Source organism: Podarcis melisellensis, assembly GCF_964234715.1.
Source record: "Podarcis melisellensis genome assembly, chromosome: 8".
Lineage (NCBI taxonomy): Eukaryota > Metazoa > Chordata > Lepidosauria > Squamata > Lacertidae > Podarcis > Podarcis melisellensis.
The window spans coordinates 19717209-19729264 of record NC_138540.1 but is presented as its reverse complement, the minus strand read 5'-3'; the positions used below and the strand labels follow the sequence as shown (position 1 = coordinate 19729264).

General features: G+C 46.1%; 1 protein-coding gene across 5 annotated transcripts in view; it reads right to left on the bottom strand.

Annotated features, from left to right (window-relative positions):
• AGRN (agrin) overlaps positions 1-12056 on the bottom strand; it is a 238252-nt gene that overhangs the window by 192493 nt on the left and 33703 nt on the right. The gene's annotated exons all lie outside the window — the stretch shown is intronic.

Here is a 12056-nt window from a genome sequence, read left to right as displayed (position 1 = left end):
TGCTGAGACTGAAGGGAGCTAAGAGTCCAATAATATTTGAGGGGCACACTGCTAGCTATCCCTGCTCTAGAGCAGTGTTTCCCAACCGGGGCCATATCACCACCACACTCTAACCAACAGAGCTATCTATTAGGGGCACCTGTGCCTGTATCAAAATCCCTATGCAATGCACTCAAGATGCAGCCACTCTCCAGCTAGCACAGGCATAGGCAAACTCGGCCCTCCAGATGTTTTGGGACTACAATTCACATCATCCCTGACCACTGGTCCTGTTAGCTAGGGATGATGGGAATTGTAGTCCCAAAACATCTGGAGGGCTGAGTTTGCCTATGCCTGAACTAGCATGACAATCTTATGCACATCTACTCGACAGCAAGTCCCACTTCTAAGTAATGGAATCAGGCTACATATAAAATTAACTTCTCAAGGCCCAGAAGGGCAGTTTGAAACTAATTAAAGAATAAGAGGAAACACCCCAGAAGAAAAAATTAGGACAATTTAGCACAGGGAACCAGAAAACTAGAACTGTTTCTGCAAAACAGGGACAAAGTGAGGGCTATGACTAAGGAAGTTACTAGTCCATATTAATATTTTGAATCACATTGGGCTGAATTCAAAAGAGCACTTTGTGAGTGCAGAAAAACTTCTGCCTGTGTGACCAGACTTTCCCCCTCCTGCCCCCATGCACCCCTTAAATCTGTTCAGGGTTTCCCCCCAACCCTTTGGAGCAGATGTAGGACAGAACATGTGTGGAGGAAGTAAAGTCCTATCATGCAATCAGAAATCATTCCACTTGCACATTTATTTGAATATCATTGAATACCACCCACTGACAGAAAATAACCAAGTTCAAATTTATGGGGGGGGGGAGATTCCTGCTTGGTCACCTGGAGCGGTGCTTACTCACCACAGGCGACTAGGAAAGGAGCTTGTAATTGCAAGTACAGCAGTAGCTGTGATTACGAAGCACTTGTTTTAACCACTTTAAGGAGTAGCCATGGGAGGTGAGGGGAGAGCAGGTGGATGGGTGGCGTTACACGTAGGATAATTAAGCAGAAAACACTTCCTTGGAATTCACGAAGACACTTTTGTGGCAGACCTGAGGGTTAAGGGAAGGAAGAGGGCTCAGAGTCATTGGAATTCTGTGCCATTTTCTTGCAGAAAGACAGCGAGACAAATCGTCTGGGGTTTGAGGAAGGAAGAGGATAACATACTGTGTGAGAGAGAGCAATGAACGGAAAGGATTTAAAGTTTGTGCGTGCACAAATTTACCGAGGTGCAAAGCAGACAGCTGCCAATAATTACAAGGGGAAATATACCACATCCAATGCCCCACCCCTTCTCTTCTGATCCACCCGGCTGCATTTTACATAATCTCAAGAAAGAAAGCACTCATGCACACACATCTTTAAAATGTTTGACAAAGCAATTTTGTTTCCATGGGGCAGGGGCAACCTTTCCCAAAGATTTGTGAGCCGCTCTTCTTTGACATAACGGTTCTACACCAGTGCTTTTCGAGTTTTGTTCTTAGGTACCTGGGGATTCCTCCAGACAACCTGTCGAGCTCCTTCACTTGGGAGAGTGGCAACGGCAGGAAAAGCTTCCCAGGGGTGGTGGGCGGGGGAGAGAAAGAGCTTGTCTACCACTAGCCTGATCTAAGCCTTAGGAGTGCTCCACAAAATTGTTTTTGCCTTCATTATGCATCCCAGAATCCTTTGCAAGGCAGACAAAAAAAATTGGTGTGGCAAGGATTCCCTCAAGGCAATATATCTGGAAAAAGTCACTGTTGCACATCATTTCTTTTTGAAGCTGGAAAGGAGCTGCAGAGACGCACAGCAGTCGTATACTGTACTGTAAGAAATAAGTTAATTAGAGGTGCCTTTGAGCTGGCCATCCATTCACAGGAGAGGCTGCCTGCAGAGTCTCTGTATGATTCACTCTTCTGGTTTTGCTACCCTCTAGCCAGCTCCGGCAAGGGACAAATGAATCGGCTGTCTACTGAATCATTCAAACTGTTCCTGTTGCAGAGACACAGCAAAGCTACCCAACATCAGAGGATGTGGCCCGCTGTATCACTGCATGAACCATTGTCCTGGGTTGATCTCCTTCCAAACTGGTGGCATAATCCAGAACACTGACTCACACAGAAACAAAGGGAGCTCCTTCCAACGGAAAGTTAAATTTCTGCATCAAGAGTGATCTAATGGGGCATAGCAGCATAGTTTGCTGTCTTGCACCAAGTCATATCATTCGTCCATCATCAAGCTCAGCATTGTCCAAATCAACCAGCAAGGTTACAAACAAGGAGAAACAGAATGACCCATTCCAACAAAGGGAGACTGGGAAAAAAGGAACTACCTCAGAGTAGTGACTCATACAGAGACACAACAGGCAACCTCCTTGTGGAATCAGTTAGTCCTCCAATCTGTTTCACATGGTGGAATTGCAGTTCTGTTTGTGAATGCCTAGTTTACGGAGACAAGGGCATAACGTTTCACCCCACCTGAGAAACACCTCCTTCCAACCCACTGCAAATGGAGTTGGGCTCACAGGTCGAGACAGGCCCAACAAGGCAGCCATGAACTTGTGCATCTGGTTTCTCTGGCCTTACCATAGAAGCTGAGGCGGGGGGTGAGGACTGCAGAGGAGAGCAGAAAGAGGGAAAACCAGAGGCAGCAGGTAACCAGGAGCAGTGAGCACACCCAAAAGAAGAAAAGAATAGCCCGCAGCTACAGAGAAAAGATGAGCACACAGGCAGGCTTTGTGGAACTTGTTTGCATTGCCCGCTGTGGCACCCCTCGCCCCCGCTCAAGGCCGCGGGCTTCGATTAGGATCGGCATGCAAGCCAGCATCCGGTGCACAGCGCCACCCCCTCTCCAGGGCAGGGGACGGGGTGGGAACACTCACAGAAGGAAAGAGGAGTGCAAAAAATGGAAATTCACCACCGTGGGCCTATAAAATGCTGCTTTTACAAGCTTGCTACTCTACTCCCCCCCCCCCATTATTGCTGGTTTCCTGTAAAAGCACAGCCTATGGTAAGATGAGTTAACCGCCATGGGGTCACTTTCCCATTTGAAGATGGCTTAGGTTAGGGAGGAAGCCCCTTCCAAGCTCAGCTCCTGCTGTATTCCAAGCAGAGGGCAGGGGCTGCTTTTCACCACAGCTGGCTACCCATTGAACCTAAAGAAGGCCCTGCAAGTTGTATGTGCAAACACACACACATTCCCCACCCCACCCCCTCACAGACCCAGGCGCCTCTCCCCCAGCTGTACTGCCCCCGTTTTCTGAACAGCTGGGATAAGACTGCAGGTCTGGCACCAGAGGTAAGCAAGGTGGGGCACTTGCTGGTGACCCCAGGAGCTTAAGAGGGCCCCTCACTGGCCAGACCTGGTCATGCTACCATTCTCTGAACTCCACACCAGGCCTCTGGATGCTGATTCAAGGGCTCGCCCAAATCTGGCACCAGCCCTGTACGGCTACCCTACTGATGAGTTCTGGCTGCCCGCCATTTTAAGTTTCCCAAAATGCCATGCCCTGTCCTACAGATGCATGACATGTATTGATGAGATGAAGAAGAGTTTGGATTTGATATCCCACTTTACCACTACCCAAAGGAGTCTCAAAGCAGCTAACATTCTCCTTTCCCTTCCTCCCCCACAACAAACACTCTGTGAGGTGAGTGGGGCTGAGGGACTTCAGAGAAATGTGACTAGCCCAAGGTCACCCAGCAGCTGCATGTGGAGGAGCGGAGACGCGAACCCAGTTCACCAGATTACGAGTCCACTGCTCTTAACCACTACACCTGGTCTATAGCCCAGGTAAGACCACAGCTCCCCCTGGTTTGGGGGTGCTGTATGAAGGCCCATCAACAGCACTGCTTCAAGGACCCACCCAAGTCTGGCACCAGCCATGAATGGCCACCGATACTGGCTCAATCATCGTAGCAATGGGCACCAGGCTGGGCCCACACAAATGACACCATCCTGGTATGCCGTTGCCCAGATTTTGCGCTGCAGTGCAATTTCCTGGACATTTTTGAATTCAGGGGTTTCAAGTTTTAACAAGCTGGGGCTCCTAACAGTTCATCATTTCATACCGTATTTATATCCCCACTTTTCTTCTCCAAGGAAAAGCCGGCGCAACGGAAAAAGTGGAACACAACAAAAATTGTAGTGGCCCATATCAAAACCAACAATCGATTTGAATAGCAACACTGAGACAAGCAGCTTTCGAAAGGCACACGGCAAGCTGCCTTTTGAGGCTAGCGGCTGAAATTTCCATCTCTCTGAAATGACAAAAGACATTCCTGTCATCCCTTCTTTCTGTCTTTTGGGCCAGACTTGTAAAGAGCCCCTTGTCTTGGCAGTGGCAGGTAGGCGGGTGTGAGTAAAAATGCATTCTATATGGATTATTAGGAAAGGGGCTGAAAATAAAGAGAGCTGGTATAGTCATGTCTTTATGTATAACTCTACAGTAAAGCCACATTTGGGTGCACTTCCAGCCGCCACCTCTCAAAAAGGGTACCTTGGATCTGGAAAAGGTGGGTGAGGGGGCAAGAAAAATGATCTGGGGAGTGGGGTGCTGCTGCAGCAACTCCTGTGTGAAGAAATGGGGTAAAATATTTGGGCCTTTGTGGTTAAAGATCACTAAGAGTGGGGAAAGGAGAGAGCTTTATAAAATGATGTGTGGTGCAGAGAAAACAGAATCGTGCTCCCCTCACCCAAGAGAATGGATTGGCGGGAGAACTGGGGGTAGAAAACATATAACATAATGAAATTTCTGGATTGTAAGGAGGGGCGTTAGTGGTGGAGCATCTGCTTTGCATGCAAAAAGGTCCTCGGCTCAATCATCTGCAAGTCAGATTGGAACACGCCCTGCCTGCAATCCTAGACAGCTGCTGCCAGTCAGTGTGGGCATGACTGAGAGCCAGATGGACCATTTTTAAAAGCAGACAGGACTGGCAAACACATGGAATGGATGCAGCAACACGGAAGATTTCCATCCTCCCAACAGCAACTTCAAAAAGAGAGAGGATGGGAAGGAGACAAAGCAAGCTGCTCAATAGGGAACATCCTATTTAAACAGTGGGGAAACTATCGTCAGATCCGTGGGAAAAGTTTTGTTTTGTTTACCACCAACAAGGGCAGAGGGTCCACAGATGGCTTCCACTCTTGCCGGAAACACCCAGAGGAAGTTCCTGCAGACCTCTCCCATGATCTTCACCTTATCCCAACCAACATCACCCTGCTGGTTTTTCTTCCTAGCACACTCTGTGGGTGGTATTTTCCCCATGATATGGGCGATTTCCTCTCTAGCCTTATCACATTCCTGCAATCTGGCATTGTTCTGGTGGAGATGAGAGCACATTCACACACAGGCCCCAAAGCCCTCTGGGTTAAAGGTGGTGGACAACTCACAAAGAACATCAGACAAGGTCTGCTGGATCAGGCCAAAGATCCATCTAGTTTCCCAGAGTAGCTGACCAGATATTCCCACAAGAGGCCCAAAAAGAGGCTGTGAATACAGCATTTATTATTAATGTATATTATTATTATTATTATTATTATTATTATTATTATTATTATTATTATCATCATCCATATTTATTAAGCACTTTCCTAACAAAAGTGGCCCAAAGCGACTTACAAAAAACAGTGTCAGTCTGAGCAAATATCTGTACATGAGACTTTCCAGGTCCGTTCTCTTAATCTCAATATAACTTATATTCAGGTAGATATTTGAGGTCTGTGACCTAAAAAAAAAAAAAATGTTCTGGCTGCCATTTCCAATTCTACCGCTCTTAAAAAACACCAGTTAAATTCATCAGCAATTATTTTATATAAAGATATTCTTGAATAATCAGAAATGTTAGAAAGTACTCGGTTTTTGTCTCTAACAGTTCAAGACACCTCACAAAATAAGATAGGCAGTATTTACCTGTTCCCAGTATTTGCCATTACACAGCTAGTATACCTGAGGATACGCTACCTCTTAAAACTTGGGGTAGTTCCATTTTGCTGTCATGACTAATAGCCCTTGATCAACCTCTCCATTAATTTGCCTAATCCCCTGTGAAAGGCATCTCTGTTAAGTCTTGAGATCATCACCAGAGGCGCATGCCAGTGGTGGGTGGGGCAAGAGGCAGAGGTGGGTGGAGCAGCAGACATGATTCTTACCTTGGTATATACCAGGTTACATACCAGCCGCGCAAGACAGAAATTTACCAACACACACACACACACACACACACACACTTCCATTCAGGCAAATACATTCCAGGATGCAATCCAGCCAGGAAAAAGGACTTGAGAAGGATGTGAAAAAGAAGGAGTGGTGGGTTTAGTATTGAGCGATGCACCCCAAAAGCCAGACAGGGCATCCTTCTTTCTCGGCAGACAATGGAGGAGTGCGCCTTTTGGGGGTGAAGTCAAACCATTGGAAGGTTGCAGCGCCTGTGGTGGCTGTACAGACCAATACAGGAGAGACATGTTTTGTTGCCGCTAGTGCAGATAGAGGTATCAGATGCTAGGAAGCCGACTTGTTCAGAGTCAGGCCACTGGCCCACGGAGTCCTGTACTATCTACAGTGGTACCTCAGGTTACATACGCTTCAGGTTACAGACTCCGCTAACCCAGAAATAGTGCTTCCTGTTAAGAACTTTGCTTCAGGATGAGAACAGAAATCGTGCTCCGGCGGTGCAGCAGGAGGCCCCATTAGCTAAAGTGGTGCTTCAGGTTAAGAACAGTTTCAGGTTGAGAACGGACCTCCGGAACGAATTAAGTACTTAACCCAAGGTACCACTGTACTATGACTCGCAGCAGCACTCTAGAGTGTCAGGCAGAGAGAGAGCGGCCTTTCCTGTCATCTGCTGCCCTTCCATTTAGAGTTCGTATAACCCCTGTTTCTGGGCCCACTTCAAGGTGCCCACTCATGTTAGTGTTTAATGCCCTAAACAGCCCACGCCCCAAACACCTGAGAGAACACCTGCTGTTTTAAATTGCTTTTAACATTGCACTTAATTTGCTCTAACCTGCCCTGGAACCTTAGAGTGATGGGCAGGTAATTAATAATAATAATAGTAATTATAAAATGGAGATGGCAGGGATTGAACCTGGGGCCTTATCTTCCATGAATTTGCCCAATGGCCTTTTAAAGTCATGACAGCTCCACACCATCCTTTGCAGCTGGAAATCCTATGAATATAAAATACACATTGTCTTCCTCTTTCTCTCTCCCACTATAGTTGTTTAACCAGATACAGCAGTGTTGTGGGACTTTATGAACACCAAGGGCCACATTCCCTTTCGAGCAAGATTCCAAGGGCCGCATGCCAAGGGTAGGCAGGGCCAGAGACAAAGGCTGGTTGAGCAGCCAATGCAAATTACTCTCAGGTAAGCAGAGTTGAGATTGCTACCTTCCTCATGTACATTAATGCCACTATGTCTACTCTGCATATAACTTCACTGAAGACAGCCCTTTTTTAAAATTTCATTGTTAAAGCCTCTGGTTTCAAAAGCAAAACAGATGAATTGCCTCTTAAGACAATAACTGTGTTGCAGTGGAGATATGATTTCAAACTCTCAAATGTGACAAATTGACAATGCAAGAGGTACAAAAGCCAGACAGAGTCAAGTAATAAGACCAGATTTGGTGGAGGGGAGCAGAGTTTTGGATTATTCTTAATAGGATTTTAAAAGTTTCATCCTTTTCGTTTCCTGTACAGAACAATGTTGCTCTGTGCTGGGTGCGACTCAGCCCAGGTGTAAATGGGAAAATGATTGGCCTCTCTTTCAACAAAGAGATTAAAACTTTTAAAAAAATAATAATTGAACAAGCCTGCTTTTCCTCTCCAAGCAATTTAGGAGCAGCGACGACATAGCAGAGGGCCGGGGGTGCTCAAGCTTTGATTTATTTGCTTATAAGGGATTTGTTTTACAATGGGGATCTCCACTGATTGTAAAGTCACAAAACTGTAAAGAAGGCAAACATTCCTGCCCGGCCAGAAAAATTAAACACTGTCAATTATACAAAGGAGGCAGATGTTAATTTGCAGAACCAAATTCAATTCAAAACATGTGCCAATCAACTGTGGGGCCTGGCTCCAGGATTTGAAGAGCCCACAAGCAAGATTGGGATGTTTGCTAAAACATTCGGTCGTTTTGATTTTGCACTGTTCACAGAGCAGAGATTTTGGCCCCCACCCCAAACACACATACACAGATTTGGGTTAAGATTCACCTCTTTTAAGGCTGAGTGGCTCCATCATTCTCCTTAGCTACTCTTCCCACCTCCCTGTCATGTTCCCCCACCACCACCCTGGCTGCTGTGACTTCCTCCTTCTTGAATTAACCCCATGAATGATTTCACCCAACCAGAGATCACACAGAAAACTGTTTTGATAATAAGCCTGGGTGCAGAACCTCCGATTCACAGGCCTATTTAAACCCAAGCACAGGTCCCAATTTAGGCAGCCTCCCAATGAGAGCCCTAAAGAACCGGGATGGAGTGAAGACGAAGTGGCTTCTTTCCATGCAGGGTAAGCCATCTTTGAGGTGAGCAGGGACCACCTTTGCAGTGAGTCCTGCAAGACCTGTTCCCTGCTTGGCTGGCCTAGGTCCACCTGGGCCCTGGAGGACCTGATACCTAGGAGGCCTAGAGACTATCAGGGTGGGCTACTGTTTCCGAGTTTTTGTTGGGAGTCAAGAATTTAAATTGGTAGACTGCTATTGTTACAATGTTCCAGTGGCTTTGCTGATAGATCTGGTTGCTGAGATTGCATGAGAACAGAAAAGGAGCCTGCTGGATCAGCCAATTAATTTTGTTTAATTTTAGTGTATACCTGTTGAGACATTTTAATCCAATGTTTATGATGTCAATTGTCTGATGTTGTAAGCTGCCTTGAGCATGATTTAACTATGGAGCATAATAGCACGAGAAAAGCCAATGGCCCATCTAGTCCAGCAGGATGTGCAGGAAGATTGGATACAGAAGAGAGACCTGTGCACCACCAAAAGAGAGTAAAAGTAACCGCTAAACCTGTCGGTTAGCAGAGGAAGAAGCAAGAGAAAAATGAAACGGAGCAACATGCATGTTTCTAAAGGAAAAGAGGGTGAGGGGAAGAATGGGAGGTCCTTAACTTCTTTCCTTGGTTCCTTGGTGCCTGATTGTATCCGAGCTCTACACACACACACACACACACACACACACACACACACACAGACAAAAACTGCCTTCCACCCCCAAGCACAAGAGGCCACCCATTTCTTGAGAAACACAAAGACTCCTGTTACTATCTAACTCAGAAGAGTTACATAGCTGGCATTCCAGCCTGGCAGACTTTCTACCTCAGTTAATCCACCTGACCCACAGCGCATGCCAGAACAGGTTAAAGAAAGGAGCTCCCGCTGGGAGAAAGAGGGAGAGGTTTCAAGGGCCCTTTAGGGAAGGAAGGAAGAGAGAGAGAATGAACTAAGTCTCAGCTACTTGTATTTATGAAGTCTAAAAAAGGAAGGATGCAAGATGGATCAAATCTGGTCTGTCAAGATGCTTGGCCACTTGTGGAAGAGAAAATTTGTTTGTTTCATGTTCCACCTTTCCTCCAAGGAGCTCTAGATGGGCATACATCTGAACAACAACTCCCAAGGTGAGGGATGATGGGAGATGTAGTCCTGCAGCATAGGTAAAGGTAAAGGTACCCCTGCCCGTACGGGCCAGTCTTGACAGACTCTGGGGTTGTGCGCCCATCTCACTTAAGAGGCCAGGGGCCAGCGCTGTCCGGAGACACTTCCGGGTCACATGGCCAGTGTGACATTGCCGCTCTGGCGAGCCAGAGCTGCACACGGAAACGCCGTTTACCTTCCCGCTGGTAAGCGGTCCCTATTTATCTACTTGCACCCGGAGGTGCTTTCGAACTGCTAGGTTAGCAGGCGCTGGGACCGAGCAGCGAGAGCGCACCCCGCAGCAGGGATTCGAACCGCCGACCTTTCGATCAGCAAGTCCTAGGTGCTGAGGCTTTAACCCACAGCGCCACCTGTGTCCCGTCCTGCAGCATACGAAGGGCCAAATGTTCCCCACAGCTGCGCTAGGCCTAGCTCCCACTGGTGGTAATTTGTGTCTAGGTCACACCCTTTCAGGGAACAGACTCATTGTTCCTTAGTATTTCCAATGTTCAGGTTGTGAGCGCCATTCCTTATGTAGCCTAGGCTGTGTACAACCATCATATATGGAAAGCACATTGCCCCCACCCACCCAAGGATTTTATAAACTGTAGTTTGTTAAGGGTGCTGGGAACTATAACTCGGGGGGGGGGGTAAACTACAGTTCTAAATATTCTTTGGGGAAAGTCACGTGCTTAAAACAGACTTTAACTTCTGCCTTCCTGTTGATGTCCTAAAAACAAAACTAAGCGGTTTTCATTGCTTTTGAATATTTTAAGTATTATTTCTGTAATTTTTTTAATTGTAAACAGTCTGTGTTGATGTTTGCCACTCTGAAGAAAGGGTGGGACACCAAATTTAATAAGCAAACAAACAAACAAACAGATCTGTTATCCTTCCCTGATTTGTAAATGTCTGGTGCATACACAACTTACGATGTTTCAGTAAGCTTGGGGAAAACTCTAACATTTCCAGTACAAGAATCTATTTAAAGGGAGAAAAAAACCAAGTGGAGAGGAGAAAGAACCCCCTCCCCCCAAAAAAGCAGCCGAAAATAGAGTGGGTGTGCTCAGTGGCCATGGAATGAGTTTGGGAGCAGAAAACCAGGGCTTGAGGGGAAATAGAACCCTGAACTGCAACACTCCACACACTGCAATATTTGCATTTGTTTGTACAATATAAATTACACACACAGATAAAGCACTATGTTGAAAGCTCTCTCCCTGACACACTTATTTTCTCTGTGCAGGGAGTGTTAGTGTAGTGCAGCCTCCCACAACATAGCTCCTTCCAGATATATTCTGGACTACAACTCCCATCATCCTGGACCACTGGCCATGCTGGCTGGGACAAAGAGAGTTGGGGGTTCAACAGTATTTGGATAGCGGTGCCTCTCCACTTTGACCTTTATGAAATACATATGCATACGCATTTTTGGACACACACTATTCTTGTGGGGGGGGGGAATTAAAGCACTGTATTTTCAAATTCCTTAAATTGAAGATTTAGTGCATGGGCAGGGGACTGTACGCTTCAGTCCCAAACACAGCCCCCACCCCCACCCCATCCACACTACCCATTTAAAGCAGAACCATGCCACTTTAAAAAGCCATGGCTTCCCTCAAAGAATCCTGGGAACTGTACTTTGCTAAGATGGCGGTAGTTGCTTACAATCCCTCCAACCAGGGAACTTTGGGAACTGTGGCTCTGTGAAGGGAATAAGGTATCTCCTAACAAGTCTCAGGACCCCTTATATATTATATATATTATATGGAAACAGATGGTAACCTGAGGACTGCCATTTGTTGAGTTTAATTTTAATTTATTTGTGATGCATTTTAATCAATTGATTGCTTGTTTTTATGCATATTGTGTTATTAATATGATGTTAGCCGCTCTGAGCCCAGCTCCGGCAGGGGAGGGCGGGATACAAATAAAAATGTATTATTATTATTATTATTATTATTATTATTATTATTATTATTATTATTAGAAAATAATAGTTTCCCAGGATTCTTTGGGGAAAACCATGACTGTTTTAAAGTGATTTAAATGTGCTTTAGATGTATAGGGCAGTTGGGGCCTTTAGGGCACAGGACTGCTAAGAAATCAAATAAAGCAATTGATAAATAATAATTGCAATGTAGAAGTCTGAAGCACAACCACCCAGGCGTGTCCTCAGCTGAAACCTCCCCACCCTGCAAATCAGCCTTGATATGCCTGGAATCAGCCTAGAGTTGCATCCACTTCTCCAAGAAAAGGGATCTAGGATCTTGGCAGCCCCTCTCGTCTCTGAAGCTGCTTGGAAAATCCCGCAATCTCTAACAATAATAGGAGCTCTAATGCATAACTCCTGCAGGTTATGCAGGAAACCCCCAAGCATTACAATGGCCCCTTCCT